At 45.7% G+C, this 8,289-nt stretch overlaps 1 pseudogene; it reads right to left on the minus strand.

Moving 5' to 3' along the window:
* Positions 1-5,485: 5,485 nt before the first annotated feature.
* On the minus strand, positions 5,486-6,408 carry LOC142435676 (snurportin-1 pseudogene; annotated as a pseudogene).
* Positions 6,409-8,289: the final 1,881 nt, after the last annotated feature.

The raw sequence follows: 8,289 nt of genomic DNA on the forward strand, positions 1-8,289 counted from the left end.
CAGAAGACAAATTACACTATTATAGTGAGATATGCTGCTCAAGGTGAAAATCACCAGTGACAATAGGAGGTCAAAGAGGTGGTAAGAGGAGGCCATTCCGTGCATGTAACAGATAAAGGAGAGGTGGGAAGGAGCTGAGACCCAGTTAAAGCTTTGTCTCACATAAAAGCAGGAAAAATAAAGGCAGAGCCAATTAAATACAGATTCCTTTGGGGTTTCCTCCTTTCGACAGAGAAACTAAACATAAATAGTCATTTCTGCCAAGATCTTTGTTAATAGCTTTGGAATAAAAAAGGGACTTTTTTTATCCATCACGTCATCATTGAGGAGGACAAAAGACTAAGCTTTCGCTCATTTACATGTCTTAGTTTACAGGAGACTTCCCTTAAGTCTACACTCTCATTCTGCCCCTGTGCTTCAGCATCATTTACCTGTCTTTCCCAGAGCAATCTGTTCCACCTTGCTTCCAGGACACCGTGAGATTCCGAGCTACTGATCTTCCCCGTGTCCTTTCAAGTTCAACATGAGTATTTGGTGGTCAGAAAATGAGTGTTGGTTCTCAAGAAGGCAGTGGGACTATTCCCTGCATTAGGACAGACTCGGGAGCATTCGCAGGCACTGGTTATGCAATGGGCTGCTGTGACCTGCATGGTCAGCAGTTTGAAACCACCAGCAGCTTCGCAGGAAAAACACTGGGCTTTCTTGTCCCATGAAGAGTTATCGCACCAGCAATTCTAAGGGGTTGCTGAAAGTCAGCAGTGACTCCATGGCAGTGTGCTTCAGTCTGAGAGGCTGTCAGAAAGTGCTCGACATGTAAGGTCAAACACAATGCAGACAGAGCTGAAGAACCTTCCTTAGAATTTTTTAAGCGCAAGGAACTGAAGAAGACCACAAGTGCTAGAAGCAAAACAAAACAAGACAGAACAGAACGAATCGAAAGTGCAAATTTCACAATCAAAATTCTATGGTTCCCAATTTTGAAAGATGCTGTTTTGGTTAGGAGCATTTGTGTCATTCCAGATGCACAGAAATCCTATAACCTACGAAGGAAGCACTGTTCTGTCCTGTCCTCCCAAGCCACCACTGTGAAACAAACTGCCACACAAATATTCGATGAAAAATGCAGGGGCCACAAAAACAAGATGAAGGAACACACAGAGTGGGTTTCCTAAAAGAAGGAGACAGTCAACCATGACAAGAAGTAGCGTATGAAACAGGGATTCTAGGACAAGACCCTTTCCCTCTGTCCATCCATGGATCTGGTCTCCCACGGAGAGGCCGCTGTGTTCTCCCATCTCCTTACACCAGCCCTCCAAGATCTGCGTCCCTCCCCATCAGCTCCTCGCAACCATTCAGGTAGTTTTCATGTAACTCTCATTCAACTCACAGTTGCAGACGCTGACAAGGCTCCAATTTCAGTCTTGGCCACGGTCCTTGTTGAAGTAGATCCGGTGCATGAAGAATCCAAGAAGGCAGGTCGAACGGCAGACTTCTTCGTCAAGAATGTTGAGCCTGAAAACTTCCAGAGAAGCCAGGAAAATGTTGGCAAGGTTCCGTCTCAAGTCCAGACACCTTCAGGTCAGATGAAGGGTCCAGGTGCAGAACAAAGCTCCAGAGCTTTCAGAGAGTCCTTTTAAAGGATAAGACCACACCCACCAGGAAGCTATTGCTTCCCCCTCATTGGCTGTTGACAGTAGATCTCATCATGGAAGTGATGGCATTTCGTGAGATCTCATCAGCCGGGCTGATGCCATCAGAACAGACCAACCCCGGAGAATCCAGACCCAGCCCTGTTCACACAAGCCCTCGGCCATCACCCCTTATGCACTGGGACGGAGAGGACACCGAAGATGGTGAGGGTTGTGTTGGAGGGTGAGGGGGATTAAGTGGGTGTTTACAGAAATGGCTTTACTGTCCCATTTCTCCTACATGCAATACAGTTTTGTCATTATGGATGCTCCTCTTTGTAGCGCACTTCCTGAAGCACAAACTTTCTTCTACTGTAGCTCATCCGACTTATGAACAAACTTATGAAAAGGAGCAGAAATGCCTCCTTGGCTTCCTACTGACTGTCAATCTTTCCAGGAGTCGATGGCTTCATTAAAGCACATGGACTGGCTGACAGATTTGAACCAGTGACCTGGTGGTGTGCTGACCAATGTTTGAAGGACTGACCTCTGCAGAAGGATCCCACACACTGTCTTAAATCTCAAGTGCTCTCAGGATACAAGCATCAACCTAAGAGTTTCCATGACTGTAACTCTGTGTGGGAGTAGAAAGCCCCATCTTTCTCCCATATATAAAGTGTCTTGTCTGCTTTTGCCCCATGGGATGCTTTCCACTTTCTCTCAAGGGCTGTATGAGCTTTGTTGGTAAACAATGCTGCGTGTCTTTGAGGTGGAAGACTCTCATCTTTCTCCATTGTAGAAGCTAGTGGTTTTGGAAGCCTCCAACTATTGATTAATAGACAAGCACAGCCCACTACCTAGGCACAACTCCAAAACTGACATCCTTCCATGCCCATTTCTGTTAGGTCGAGGGAACAGAGCCCAAAATTGAATGCACATTTTAAATAGTGTTGCTCCAGGAGAAGTAAATACCACAAGAGGATAGCTTTACAAAGAGACATTTATTTTATCTTAGGCAAAATATGTTAGTGTCAGAAGCTTAGACATGGATATGAAAGATTGGATGTTGATTGTCTTGTACTGGGATGGACTGGCAACTTTCAGCATCTGTGTGCATTCCATGGGGATTCCACGAGTGTTGGCATCCAGGTTCTTCTGAATCTATAAGGTTTCCCTGCAGGGACCCTGGGTTCCAAGGACATGCTCTGCTCCTGTCTGTTGGCCTCTCTTTTCATGTCTTGTTAATGAGAGATGTGAAGCCAGCAAGGAATGACTGGGCTAAGGGCATAAAGGTCAGATGCTTCCTGTAATCTTCAACCCCAATCACCACATTGTTAGAGCAAAGATAGCCTAATCCTCTTGAACCTAACTCCAAATAATATCATTTGCATAGTGAACATGAGGGTTTTCCAAGTGGTACAGTAAACCAGAAGCATAAGTGAGGATTAGTAAGGAAGGCAACCACATTAGCTTGCCACATGCATGATGATTTCATCCTAACTTCCCTTACTGGGAGAAAATCTTAAAGTGAGGAATCTGTAGGCCTGCAGGGTCGTCTTGAGATCCTCCATTGCCTCTAAAAGAGTATCCTAAGAGAGAACTTTCCGTGTCCTCATAGCAATCCTGAGGCAAAAGGAGCCCCAGAAGGGAGAACTTACACAGAGCTTGTGTGCTGAAGCAGGTCCTGCAGGACAGCCATGGAGACTGGGTTTCCACCCAACTCTAAGGTGGTGAGCGCGGAGTACTGGCACAGAGCAGGCTGCAAGGCAGTGAGCTCAGAGTCATCGATTTCACAGTCAGCTAAATTCAGGTGGTTCACGGTGGCTGAGACCCTCTCTAGCAGACTTGGGAGGAATTCATGTCTTAAGGAATCCCTGAACATACCACTCATATGCGGGGACCTTAGTTGGCTGGTTCGGGGACAAAAGCACAGGCTGTCAGGCCAGAGTCCAACGCAATCTAGTGCTTTTAAAGAGAGAAACTGTGAATGTGTAGGCCAACAACTGAGCAGCTGATAGACGTGCTCATTGAGGAAGAAGACTGCTTCCAGAACGAGGTGCTGGAGTAATGCAGACTGAGGACATGAGAGGCCAGTTTTGCAAGACACTTCTCCACTTTGTCCATGGTACATGACACCAGGGGATCTGGACTTATGTGGGACTTACGTGGGAAACATGGAGTGTGCTCTGGTGACTCATCTGGGACAGGTAAGCAGTAAACCAGTTGCGCCTCTGCAGGTTCCATCTGCAGTGGATTCCCACCTCCTGCACAGAATCCATCTGTACCCCATTTAAGATCTCCTCAATAATCAGAAGCTGTGACAGATCTCCTTCAAACGCTAACTCCTGACAGCAGAGGGTAGGCAGGGTCTTTCCACAGTTGACTCTTGTAATGATAATAGTGAGCAATTCATCTGGTACTGATTCAAGAAGGCAAAATGCTTGTGAGCAAATACATAGAGGCCAAACACTGAGGCTTCTCTCTTGCTACGGGATCCTTCCCTTTGGAAGTCACAGTCCTGGGTTGGGTTGTCACTGGACGCAATGGATTGGGTTTCAGACCACACTCTCCAAAACTTGGTGTCAGTGTTCAGGCATATATCCACAACTCAGAGTTCACATCCCCTGCGTGGAATCATCTGGGAAGCAGGATATCAAAATATCCTGTTGAGAATGCCAAGACTTCATGAGAGCCCCTACGGGAACAGGATAAAAAGCCAAGACACTACCGTGGCCTTCGCTGCGTGTCTGTGTCCACCGACCACAGCTGCATGACAGTGGTGGGAAGAGTTCGTGAGTAGCGACTCCAGGACGGCCATGGCTGAGGCCTCATCCTGCCACACACTCTGGATGCCCAGGTCCAGGAGCCTGGGTGGGTTCCTGCTGCTTCTGCTGATCAATCTGCTCCAAGAGCAATCCTGACTTGTGAATGGTACGAGACGTCTGCTCAAACTTCTGGGAGAGCTACACTGGTTGTCCTTGCCCTCCAAAACTGGATCATGGCACCCAGAGCTCCTCAGAAAGGAGCTTTCTGGCTTTGTTACTCCTCTTATCAACTCACAGTGGGAGAGGCTCTCAAGATCCGTGTGAGGCTTACTTTTCAGTCTAGCTACTTCCTCTGCGTACGTTGGCCCTAAGGTTTTCGAACCCAATATGGACAGGCCGATGATGGACCTCAGCAGCTGGTGAGGTGGATAAATCAAAGATCAGTAGGAAATATGGTCATTGCATATTGAATCAAACCATCCCAAGGCTAACTAACTCTACAGGAAAGGCAAACTCAAGAGGCATAATGGTGCGTTCATCAAACTGAACTTGGAGATCTGTATTGAACTACAACACTCTGGGTGATGGGGTATCTATGGGAGTACAAGAAAGTCTTGTCAATACAATGATGAGTAAAATTTTCTCACGAATCACTAATGAAGACGCTGAAGTAGTTTTCCAATCACTTCAGTATGAAATTGACCCAACATGTAGTCAAGCCACATAGATAATTATTGGTAATTGGAGTGAGAAATTAGGAAACAATGAGGTAGGGAAAACAGTTGGAAAATATGGTCTTGGTGATAGAAGGATTCGTGAAATCACAAGGTAAATTTTGCAAGTATAGTTTAGACAAACATTGGTCACATTAAGGCAATCTTGTTGACTGATGAATAACCTGACTCCTTCCCCCCTTTCATGTCAGAGAGTCCCAGTAGTCATTTATTTTAAAATATGCTCCTATGTAATCAAAATTAAAACATTTTAATTAATATCATTGTTCCCTTTAATGTTTTAGCCATGATGGTACTATTTTTATTTTATTGACCAGGATGTTGTTATCAAAGCTATACCCTGCAACATTCACTAACTCTAAAGAATAACAGTATTAATTTTCCTGGTTGATTTGCAGAAGCTGGTGCCTTGCGTACTCTTGCTGGGTGGTCTGCAGACCAGCGGCACCATGTAAGGCCATAGCCAGCCCACCAGGGGGATGCTGCCCGGGATGTAGTGGATCTTCTTGTGGTAGAAGAGGAGCCCGTCCACCTCAAAAGGGAAGCGTGTGGCCAGCACCTCACACAGCCTCTTGGGGTGCACTGGAAGTTCTGGGCCCCACAAACTAAAAAGGATTGAGCTTTGTTTGCTCTCCCAGGTGGCCTTCCTCGGCTAACTTCACATGCATCCAGTAGAACCAGAAATCAGTGGGGCAGTCATAAACGCGATGTCCCCGCTAACACAACAGGTCCAGAACGTAGTAAGTCTGCTGCACCTCGCTGTGAATGCAGTGCACAATGGTGTCCATGAGCTCTGCCTGCTGCCTCCGGGCAGGAGGGAAGGAAACCTGTCCACACAGTAAACGCTCTTGGTGTAGGTGCTGGTGCAACCCCTGGAGGCCATGATGAGCGCTCTTTTTCCAATGGGGCACAAGACCACAATCCACTCCTGCCCCAAGTCCGTGGGGACATCAATCAGCCACTCAGAGAGCATCAACTGATTGGCAAAGTGCTAGGGGAGTTTCTCGTCAATGTCAACATCCATGTCTTCGTCATCTTTCCTGTGTTCCTCCTCCTCACTCTGCACTCCAGTCCAGTCATCTTCAGCCAGCCTTCTGGCCTGGTTCACAGAGGCGAGTCGCTTGTATTTCTGCAGTTCAAATAACGACGGTGCAGCTCATCCTGCTCCAAGGAACTGCACTTGGGCTTGTACTGGGACAGGAGCGGGTGTGAGGCTGCACATCCGTTCAAATCTCGGGACACAGAGAATCTGCTAGCCAGGGCTGGACTCAGCTCTTCCATCATTCCATCAAACTTTTTGAACAAAATAAATGGCAGCTATGCACGACTGACTTCTGCCTGTGCAATCCACGGAAATCAAGTCCACTACAGAAGTTGGACAAGTGTTTCACTACAAAAGAGACCCTAACACCAAGATAAGTTAAGGACAAAGTGCCTTCGTTTATGAAGGACACAAAGATGCAGACACATTAGGGTCGCCATTCCCATGAAGTCTTCATACCATCAGACTAATCAAACACGGGATTTTACTTCACTAAGTCCTGGAATACAGGGAGCTGTACAAATTCATGAGTAATTGTAAGACCGCTAATCACAATAAGAGGGGGATTATGGAAGCCATAGGAGGACCAAGATTGGGACACATAGTTTATGTTCTAAAGACTTTGGCACTTTCAAATGAAGCAATTGAGCAAGATGCTAGGGTAGGACTCCTGATTATGCAACCTACAGTCCTGTCCATCAAGGACATGCCCAGGGAGCCCTAAAACACTGCTTCTCCCTGGACCATCATTAGAAGCATGCAAGTAATGCAATTTCCAATGCACCCTACCAGAGGGCAAGATGAACAACTTCATTGTTACATGATCTCAAGGCATTTCCAGAAGTGGTTTTTGATTTGGGGTTTTTGTTTTGTTTTTGACATTGGAAAGTTATGTGTAACATCCAAAAACTTAGTGCTGAGACATAAGCCCTAACTTAAGAGATTTTGGAGGAGGTCATTATGTGCAGTCAAAAATGAAGCTGGGGCCATGAAGATGAAGAAATGAATCAACTACGTGAGAGCACAAATATAACCTGAGATCCATCCCACATGAATGGCAAGGCCATCTCAAGAACAGATAGGATTGAGTGAACACTAACAGCAGGAAACTGGACCAGCTGTGTGATGACATCAATAACATCATGTATGAAGAAAGCAAAGTCCTCCACAAGACACAAAAGGTAGAATGACAAAAGTGGACATCTAAGAGACTCTGAATCGTGCCATTGGTAGAAATGTAACTAAAGCAAATGGAAGAAATGATAAAAGAATGCTGAACAGAACATTTCAAAGAGCAACTTCAGGAGAAAAATTAAAATATTAACATGAAACATGATGCCCAAGGGGGAATCCTTCAAGTTATAGTGGTGAGAACATCGAGAATGTCATTCGGTAGATGTGGCACAGAAAAGAGAAGTGGGAATAGGCTCACACCCCAGGAAAGCTAGGCCTGACTTTATCCAAAGAAACATAGTCAGACAGGCATTTTCTGCACAGCTTTCAGTTAATAGCTTTGTAATCAAGAGGGTCTTATTCATCCACCAGGTGAGAATTGACCACAGAAGACTAAGCTATCTCTGGTTTACATGTCTAGGACATGTTTGTCTACCCTCCTTAAATTTTCTGTTTTAAGGGTTTGTGGTGGGGGTGTGAGAGGGTTGAATAGTAAGGGTTCAACTTACTCTTCAGACACGAGAGTCTCAGCAGCAGTGCTGTGGGTCCACAAAAATGACGGCCACTAAAACGCCTTGATAATTTAGAAGAGTTGTTATTCAGTTGTCACCCGACATTGAGAATCTAAAAGAAATTCCAGGATTGAAGTCTTGAGTGGATATTTAAGTCCATCATTAAAAGCAAACACTCACTTAGAATCTGTCTATAATTATTAAGCAAGCACAAGGTTTGCACTAAAGTGCATGCTCTCAAACAAAGAGTAAAAGGAGCTTCTTGCCACTGTCCATGCAGATGAATGGAAACCACACAGGACAGAGTAAACCACCCCTGTGGGATTCCACGACTGTAATTCTGAATGGGAGAAGAAAGCCCCATCTTTCTCCCCTATTTAAAATACAGGTATCACTGAATTGGCCATTCCATTTCACCTCAGTGGACGGGATCAC

The sequence above is a fragment of the Tenrec ecaudatus genome, chromosome Y, assembly GCF_050624435.1.
Source record: "Tenrec ecaudatus isolate mTenEca1 chromosome Y, mTenEca1.hap1, whole genome shotgun sequence".
NCBI classification, from domain to species: domain Eukaryota; kingdom Metazoa; phylum Chordata; class Mammalia; order Afrosoricida; family Tenrecidae; genus Tenrec; species Tenrec ecaudatus.